The 10,069-nt window shown below is 44.9% G+C and overlaps 1 non-coding gene across 1 annotated transcript; it reads left to right on the forward strand.

The window, feature by feature from the left end:
- Window positions 1-1,043: 1,043 nt before the first annotated feature.
- TRNAP-AGG (transfer RNA proline (anticodon AGG)) lies at window positions 1,044-1,115 on the forward strand. Its single transcript has one exon. It is a non-coding gene; the product is annotated as a tRNA-Pro (tRNA).
- The last annotated feature ends 8,954 nt before the right edge of the window (window positions 1,116-10,069 follow it).

The following is a 10,069-nucleotide window of genomic DNA, read 5'->3' on the forward strand; positions in this document are numbered from 1 at the left end:
ACCCAGTTCTCCTGCAAGGCACCGGTTCTGAGTTATGGCCTGCCCCTCTGACTCTCATCTGCGAAACTCCCAGACTGCAGTACCTCCCACCTGCTGGTTCTTCCCTGGGAAGAATAGGCAGGGCCAGATGTAGAGGAGGCATTCACAGGGCGTGTTCTCCAACTCCAGCTTCCTAGGAAGTCTCTCTGAGCCAGAACTGGGTAGCAGTGTATTCGGTGTTCAAAGCAGGCTCTTATAAGATGAAATCAGGCAAGTGTCTTTATCTTATAATGGGGATGGTGCCCATCTCACAGGTTGTTTTAACGGCAGAGCACACAGCCTTGCCCACCGTAGGCATCCTGTGGTAGCCTTCCCATTGTGCACTTTCCTCTGCCTTGTTGCCATCATAATGCCGTTTCCTTTGTACAGCACTTTACAGTTTGCACAATGCTTTCACCTACATTGTCTCACCTGCTCCTCACAATTACTCCAAAAGGTAGACAGGGCAGATGTTACCTTCCCCACCCAACAGATGAAGAAGCAGAGTAATTTAGCAAATATCACCGAGTTGAGGGTGAGCTGGGACAGTCTTCCAAGTCCCCACTCAGGAGTCTGATGGGTTTGGAGGATTGTTTCTGGTGGTCTCATCATGAGGTAAGAACTGGGTTCTTAATTGGGTGCGGGAAGTCCCAGACAGGCTCACTCAGCCCTGGGGTTTCCTGGGAAAGGGATGGTTGCTGGAGCCCGGCTCCTTCTCTGCCCTTTCCTTGCAGCACCTCCGCAAACCCTGCTAGGTAACCCTGGGGGAGAACTGGCTGGTCAGGGGACAAATGGACCCTGCTGGGGCACGGGGCAGAGAAGCGTCTGTGTCTGCCTCCGGAGTGGGCCAGCACCAAGGGAGGAGGAGAGAGCCAAGGCGCAGGCCCGCTGGAGTGCAGCCCACCTGGGCTGGGAGCCAGCTGGGAGGAAGGAGAGGAGAGGCCGCCACTAGGAACCACAGGCTGCTGCTGCTGCTCCTGCTGATGTGGCAGGGAAGGCACATCTGGTAAGAAATACCTACCAGTGGCTTGTTGGTCTAGGGGTATGATTCTTGCTTAGGATGCAAGAGGTCCTGGGTTCAAATCCCAGATGAGCCCTACTTTTGCATGAATTTTTTTGTCTGCTCCCCGTCACACACACACACTGCCTGCTCTTTCTAGGGTATAAGCAGAGACGGCCTAATAATGATGTATGGTTAAAGTGCCTTGAGGACAAGCTGGCAGCCAGTCTCCCCATTAGCCCTGGCCTGCATATAACCCATTATTTCCAAACCAAGCCGTGGACTGTCATGGTATCTGGCTGAGCATGGGCAAGTTAGCGCTAAAGGGGTGCAGTGTTAGGCAGAACAACAGCCTCCCCAAGGGTCTCAGGTTAAGACCAAGTGATCAGGGCAAGTTGGGGGTGGGCCTGAGATGGGAATCAGGAAAAGACAAGCTATGAAATGCACTGGACTCAAAGACCAAAAGCTAGAATTAAAGTCATAATTTGGAGTCAGTTTTCCCCTGATAAAATGGGGGAAAATAATACTTATTTCTCAGGGTTGTTAAGAGGATTAAATCAGACACTGTATGTGAAGGTCCTTTGCAAACTACAAAGCACCTTAGGATCATAAGGGACTTTTAGGAATAATACTAAAGATAAGAAAAAATCTAGACGGGAACTTCTGGAAACATGACAGACTGAGCTAACGTAGCTATTCTCTCACCCCATGTCCCCTATAATGCACTCAAAAAATGTTGAATAAAATATAATTTTAAAATTAAAATATGAACAACCTCCAATTTTTTAAAAAGGAAATTAAATGAGGAATGTAAAGCCAAAGAAAAAAAGAGAAGGAGGATGCCACAGTGACCTATGGTGGGTTTCAGACACAGATACACGTCTAGGAACCCAGAGCTATGTTTTAGGGCCTTCAGTTACAGAATATGCGGCCTCAGCCCACCAGAGACAAGGAGCTGAAACTGAACCCTCTGCATAGAGCTCAAAACAATCAAAGATCTAACTTGTCCCTCTACAGCTGCCACTACATCTACCAAACAATCCAAACTACATTCATCACTCCAAGGAGGGAAAGAAGGACAGAATACAGGTCAACCCTGAGAAACTGAAGTCCCAAGCCGAACCAAGTATTTGTATTGCATCTAAACTGGATTTATGTTATCTGCATAGTGTGGATCCCCAAGCAGAGAAATTAAACATAAACCCAGTTTGTCGTCGTTGTTGTTAGGTGCTGTGGAGTGGGTTTCGACTCATAGCGACCCTATGTACAACAGAACGAAACACTGTCCAGTCCTGAGCCATCCTCACAATCGTCGTTATACTTGAACCCGTTGTTGAAGCCACTGTGTCAATCCAGCTCATTGAGGGTCTTCCTCTTTTTTGCTGATCCTTTACTTTACCAAACATGATGTCCTTCTCCAGGGACTGCTGCCTCCTATCACATGTCCAAAGTATGTGAGACGTAGTCTCACCATCCTTGCTTCTAAGGAGCATTCTGGCTGTACTTCTTCCAAGACAGATTTGTTTGTTCTTCTGGCAGCCCATGGTATAGTCAATATTCTTCACCAACATCAGGATTCAAAGGCATCAATTCTTCTTCGGTCTTACTTATTCATTGTCCAGCTTTCACATGAATATGAGGCAATTGAAAACACCATGACCTGAATCAGGCGCACCTTAGTCTTTAAAGTGACATCTTTGCTTTTTAACACTTTAAAGAGGTCTTTTGCAGCAGATTTGGCCAATGCAATGCATCGTTTGATTTCTTGACTGTCGCTTCCATGGGTGTTGTGATGGTTAAGATTGTGTGTCAGCTTGGCTGGGCCGTGATTCTCAGTGTTTATATGTGATCACTCTCATGACTGAATCTGCTGTGAGTAGCCAATCTGTTGAAAGTAGCCAAATATAAGCAGACGTTCTGGCTTTTTGCTCACTCTGGATCCTCCAGCGGCCTCCTGTTCATCTGACCTCCAGGTCTTGGGACTTGAGCTATCAGCTTACCTGCTGATCTTGGGATTTGTCGATTTGCACAGCCTGTGAACGGAGCCCTGCTCTCTGACCTACAGATCTTGGGTTCACCAGCCCCTGAAGCTACATGAATTAGGAGAAGCCTTGCAGTCTTGCCTGCTAATATTGGGATTCGCCCATATTCACAGCCTGTGAGCAAGAGCCCTGCTTTCCGACCTGTCAGTCTTGCATTTGCCAGCCCCTGTGGCTACGTGAATTAGGAGAAGCCTCTGTCCTAATCCACGGACTTGGGATGTTTCAGCCTGTACAATCACGTGAGCTGTTTCTTTGATATAAATCTCTCTCTATATATAAGCTTTACTGGTTTTGCTTCTCTAGAGAACCCAGCCTAAGACAGGCGTTGACTGTGGATCCAAGTAAAATGAAATCCTTGACAACTTCAATCTTTTCTCCATTTATCATGATGTTGCTTATTGGTCCAGTTGTGAGAATTTTGGTTTCTTTATGTCGAGGTGTAATCCATACCGAAGGCTGTGGTCTTTTATCTTCATCAGTAAGTGCTTCAAGTCTTGTTCACTTTCAGCATGCAAGGTTGTGTCATCTGCATATCGCAGGTTGTTAATGAGTCTTCCTCCAATCCTGATGCCCTGTTCTTCTTTGAAACCCCTAGGAATACCACACAGAAGCAAACACAAAAGAGTTCTGTAAGAATACTTTTATTACCCAGGGTATACAAAACTCTCACAAAAAAGCAAAACAAAACAATGCAAAATTTGCAGAAGAAGAGCACACAATAAAATCTGAATCAGACAAGGAAGCAATTCACCATAAACAAAAGTCTGCAGACCCACCAAACAAGAGTATTAACACTCCAAGAACTGGGGATAATAGAACAATATAAAAGTATTAAAGACAGAAAAATAAACCACAGTAAAAAATAGGGCACTATGAAAAAAGGGAAGCCCTGGTGGTGCAGAGGTTAAGAGCTCAGCTGCTAACCAAAAGGTCAGCAGTTTGAATTCACCTGCCACTCCTTGGAAACCCTATGGGGCAGTTCTACTCTGTCATATAGGGTTGCTCTGAGTCGGAATCCACTCAATGGCAATGGGTTTGGATGAAAAATGGTAGATTTTTTTGAGGGGGAAACATTAACAAAGCATCCAGAAATGAAAGAACTATTAAAATTAAAAACTCAATGATGAATTTAACAGCAGATTAGACTCACCTAAAGAGAGAATTTGAACCCACCAGTGCTCCATGGGAGAAAGATGTGGCAATCTAATTCCATAAAGATTACATCCTTGGAAACCCCATGGGGCAGTTCTACTCTGTCCTGTAAGATCATTATATGGTCACTGTAAGTCGGAATTAACTCGACGGGAACTGGTTTGGTTTTTTGGAAAGAGAGAATTAGTAAACTAAAAGATAAAGCTGATGAAATCATTCAAAGTACGGGAAAAAAGTGATGAGATAGAAGATATGAAAGAAGAGTTAAAAGACATGAGGAAAATAATATATCTAATAAGAGTTCCTAAAAGAGATCAAGAGAAAGGGAGAAAGGTAATGTTTCAATATATAATGGTTGAGAATTTTCCAAAATGGAAGAAAGACACAAATCCTCAGGTTGGAAAAATAAACCAAGCTGTGAGCTCATAAACACATTGGGGTGAAACTGCAGAGTACTGAAGAGGAAGAGGAAAATCTTAAAAGCAACCAGAAAGAAAAGCCTGTTTGCCTACAATAACAATTATATTGGTAGCCAACTTCTTATTAGCAAATATATATATATATATATAAATAGAACATCTTCAAAGGGCCAATAGAAAATAACTGTCAACCAAGGACTCTATGTTCACTAAATTATCATTTCAAGGGTGTGAAATAAAAATATTTTAAGACAAAGATTGAGAATGTTTACCACTCAAAGACTTTCACTGAAATACCACCAAAGGATATATTTCATAAGAAGGTAACTGAGCCAAAAAGGAAGGACTAGACGCAAGAAGAAATGGTGAGCAGAAAAATCTATAAATATGTTAGTAAATCTAAACAAGCACTGACTGTAGCAACAATAACAACCACCACCACCATGACTAATGGGAGTTAGAAACAAGATAAAGCTAAAATAGTAGATAGAAGCGTGGGAGATGGTGGGCAAAGAAGATCAGAGTTAACATGTTCTATGGTCTTTACATTATTCAGGAAGATGATGGTGACATAGATTCACTTTAGACTTAAGTCAAATAAGAATGTTAAAATATATACAAAGAGGTAATCACTAAAACAGTGGAAACAGAATGTGTAATCCAAATCAGTGGGGGTCAGGGAATAAAATAAAGATAAAGCAAAGCTACTGTTAACAAAAAAACAAACACATTGTCATCAAGTCGATTCCAACTCATAGCGACTCTATAGGACAGAACAGACCTGCCCTATAGGGTTTCCAAGGAGCAGCTGATAGATTCGAACTGCCAACCTTGTGGTTAGCAGCCAAGCTCTTAATCACTGTGCCACTAGGGCTCCACTGTGCTGCCAAGGCCCCTAAAGCCACTGTTAGTGGAGTATAAATTGGTCCAACTACTTTATAGAGCAATTGAACAACAGCCCTTTCAAAACCTAGTTATTTTCTCCTTTGACTTTGTTGTTGATACTACTTGTTTTCACTAATGAAGGCATGCTGATTAAAGGACAATTCCGAATTTTTGTTATGGGTTATGGATTTTGATACCCATTATCTGGGATCCCATGTGTCCCAGCAGCCCCTGAATGATGTAAATCCTGCCAGTCTGAGTCAATGATAAAAGCAGGGTTTTTTAAAAAAAAAATTTTTAAATTTTATTTCTTGAAAATTTGCAAAATGTGAGGTAAAACATGAAGGCACCTAGCAATGACTGCACATACATCTTATTCTAGTATTTTTCTTAGCTTTTTTTTCCCATGAAACTTTTCAAAACATGGTACCATGCACTCTTCCTTACTGCAAAAGCATACTTACAGCCCAAATAAATAAAGCCAAGGGATTTTTTTTTATCTCAGGAAAATTACCACTACAATACTTTCTTCAGTACTGCAAAAGCAGTACTTAGCAGACAAAATAAATAAAACTAAAGAAATTTGAATCTCAGGAAAATTACCACTACTATTTATTTTTCATTATAACAAAAGCAGTATAGCTAAGCAGCAGAAACAGCTGCCCTGGAATATTGCAGAATTGCTCACAGTAGTGCATTCCACTTGCTACACATGGAAGCAATGATTGAGCCCTAAGATTGAATGCAGTGAAAGAATAATTTATAGGAATTCCAATCTCTTGAAAAGTACCAGTGCAATGTGTTATTCCTTACTGGAAAGGCATTATTTACTGTTCAGAAGCTAGAAAAGAAAGGAGCCAGTAACACCTGGGAACAATGAATCATATAAAAGAGAAAATGGCCACTATGACAGAATGAAGACTGGCAGTAGCTTATTTTCACAATAAGTACATTCTCAGGAGAACACAGTAACTGGGAAACACAGTGAGCAGGCTTATCTCACAGAAATAATAAATAAATTAATAAATAAAGGCAAACCTGTCAAAAGTTTGGAAAATTCAAGTATCTGAGAGACATCACTTAAGACAATGCTCAATCTACACAAAAATGAGGCTCCTAGTCAGGATTTTTGAATTTCACACATTTCAAAAGGCTCTCACCTTGAGGCTAAACGCGTTAAGATGGGCTACTACCTTTCCAAACAACTCCACAGGCATAAAAAGTGGGTGGGATACTGTCTGTCCCATAGGTCTTTAAAGGGTTAAGATGCATATACTCTATGACCCAGAAATTCCACTTATGGAATTTCCATATTGTTTATAATACAGAAAACTGGAAGCAGTCTATATGTCCTTTAACAGAAGAATGGATAAATAAATTGTGGTGTATTCAAACAATAAAGTAGATGCAAAAATTTAAATTCATGAATTGGAGCAACATATCAACACAGATAAATCTAAAATAAGTGTTGAATGAAAAAAAGGAAGTTTGCAGAAGAATGTGTACAATAGAACATCATTTATGCAAGTTTTTTAAAATACAAATCAATACTATGTATTGTCTGTGGATACATACACATAAAGTAAAACTGTAAAAGCATAAATGGAAGGGCTACATCTGAATCAAATGTGGCAAGACATAACAACTGTTGGATTTCAGTGGTGTATACGCGGATATTTGTTATATCATTCTGTACTGTACTTTTCTTGCAGGTTTAAATATTCGTATTTTTTCTTTTTGATGAAAGGATCTAGGCATTTAGAAATAAGGGTAACAGAGGATAAGTGGCTGCATCAATCCTCAGAAAGGATGATCTGCTGGGATGGGATTAGGAGAGGGGCTGAGTCCTGATTCCAAGGATTAGGAGGATTAATTTAGATCATCCCCCTCTCAGCTGATCACCTGTCTAACACCCCCGCCACTCCTGGCCCTTCAGAGAGGCATCTCTGGACCACACTTCACCCCAGCCCCACACCTGCTAAGCCCTTTCCTCTTGCCCCCGCCCCCACCCCTACCCTCCACCTAGTACTAGTCTGGCCAGGATTTGCCCACATTTGGGTCCTGAGAATAGACTGGTTCAGGTCTCCTCTGAATGCTTCCCAAGTTCAGGGTGAATGATGACCTGAACCCCAGGACCAAGTGAGAGATTAGTCCTGACACTCAGGATCAGAGCTACCTGAGGAAAGCCTGGGTCCTTGGATGTCACAGTTAACTATGGCCTCCCCGTCCCTCCCTCCAACAGTCAAGAGGTCAGCAGTCAAGGCCAACTGCTAACCAGACCCTGCAGGCTGAGCCAGAACCAGGAGCTGTGCCGGGGCAGAATGAACAACCACTGGCTTCCAGCATTGGGCTCTGTATACCCAGGTCCTCTGTGGCCCCCACCCCGCCCACTGCCAGCCTCTTTCCACCCCCTGACAAGTGCCCGGCTCCCCAAATCCTGACAGGCCTGATGTCTGCAAAGGCCCTCCTGAAGGGGTTGTGTGGGCTTGCTCAGCTGCCTTTCCCCAAGACCGGATCACCTTGGCCACAGGATCTGGAGTAGAATCCTGTCCTCTGGGGAGCAGGTGAAACACCTTTCTCTCTCTCATTGTCTCTCAGAGCACCAGGCTGGGGTGGGGTGGGGTCAGAAGAGTTAATAAGCAATGTTTATCTCCATACATGTGGAATCATCTTTTAAACATTAAGTTAATAGTCTATGGTTGGGAAGTTTACCTTTACATGTTCGGCATTTTGTTAGGTGCTGGAAATGCACAGATGATGGAGATACTTCCATACCTTCAAGAGATTGGGCAGACAGAAAGGTGAAAACCGGTCCTGTCAACCCAGATTGAGTGACTGGTGCTGTGACAGAGGAAGGATGACAGCGGCCATGGAATGGCACAATCGGGGCATCTGTGGGTCTGGGTGGACATCATGGAAGGCTGTCTAGAAGTGACTCTAGAACTGAGCATTGAAGGGTAAGTAGGGGGTGTCCAGGCAGAGAAGGGCTTCTTTCATGTACAATAGCAGGGTGGAGGGTTGTGAATCTGGGAATCAGTGGAGACGAACACAGACAATATATGTCCATGACCTTGTGAGTGGATACGCAAGAGAAGGGATTGGTGTGTGCCCCTAGCTTAGAAATTTCCCAACAATTTTCTGGATATGTTGGGAAGCCCTAGTTTCCAAGTGGTTATGGATTAAATTGTGTCCCCCAAAATGATATGTTGAAGTCCTAATCCTTATACCTGTGAATATGACCCTGTTTGGAAATAGGGTCTTTGAAGACGTTATCAGTTAGATTAACATGAGGTCATACTGGCGTAAAAAAAAAAAAAAAAATTACTGTGGAGTCAATTCCAACTCACAGGACAGAGTCAGACTGCCTCATAGGGTTTCCAAGCAGCAACTGGTGGATTTAAACCGCCAACCTTTTGGTAAGCAGCCGAACTCTTAACCACTGTGCCAGCAGGACTCATACTGGAGTAGGGTGGGTCCTAATCCAGTATGATTTATAAAAGAGAAGAGACATAGAGACAGGGAGACATGTGACACTGCAGCTGCAAGTGAGGAAATCCTGGAGCTACCAGAAGCTAGGAGAGTGGCCTGGAACAGATCACTTCTCAAAGCCGCAGGAGGAAGCAACACTGCCAACACCCTGATGCCGGATTCCCAGCCTCCAGAACTGTGAGATAACAAACGTCTGTTCCTCTAAACCACCCAGTTTCTGGCATCTTGTTAAGGCAGCCCTAGGAAACGAATGCACAAGTGTCCCCACTTCCTTCCTGCTGAGAAATGCAGAGGAGTGAGGACAAGCGCATCGTCAAGATACACCAGCACATGGTGACATTCTCTGAATGAATGACTGAATAAGTGAAATAAGCCCTCTGGACGTCCAAATCTCCCTTTTACAAGAGTGAAAAACAACAGTGACCACTTTCAGCAGGCAAAGGGGAAGGGTGGGATGGGAGTCGCGGCTCCCAGCGCACTGGATGAAGGGCCGAGGGGCGGGGGCAGAGCAGGGAGAGAGGAGGTCTTCAGGAGCCGTGGGCTGGGTAGGGTCACCGAGGGGCCTCTCGGGCCCCTGGCTCAGTCTTGGTGGGCGGCGCGAGGAAAGCACAAAGAGCCTGGGTCCCGGGACAGTTCCATATCCCAGGCCGTGGCTTCCCTCCTCCTGCCCTCAGGGCGCTCAGGGGTCGAGAGGCCCCTGCGCTGGTCTGGGGCGCTACAGGCCGGGGTCTGCACCGACTGCGGGATGGGGGGCGCCGGCCCTGGGGGTGAGAAGGGACTGTCGTGTCTGCGCGTTAGGAGGAAACAGGCCAGGAGCACTGGTCCATCCGTGTCCTTTTCCATCCCATCACTGCGCGCCCCGACACCTGGTGCAGCGGGGTCCTCGCGCGAGCCCAAGCGGCGAGGAGCTCTTGTGGGCGATGCGGCCGGCCGCTCCCGCTGCCCTCGGTGCCGCACGGGGAAGGAACCTGGCGGGTCGGGGGTCGCCCCACCCCCGCGCGCCCTCCCGGGTCCGGGAGCCACGCTGAGGGCGGGCTTCCGGATGGCGGCGTCAGGTGGCCGCC

The sequence above is a fragment of the Trichechus manatus genome, unplaced genomic scaffold (assembly GCF_000243295.1).
Source record: "Trichechus manatus latirostris isolate Lorelei unplaced genomic scaffold, TriManLat1.0 scaffold00097, whole genome shotgun sequence".
In the NCBI taxonomy this organism is placed as follows: domain Eukaryota; kingdom Metazoa; phylum Chordata; class Mammalia; order Sirenia; family Trichechidae; genus Trichechus; species Trichechus manatus.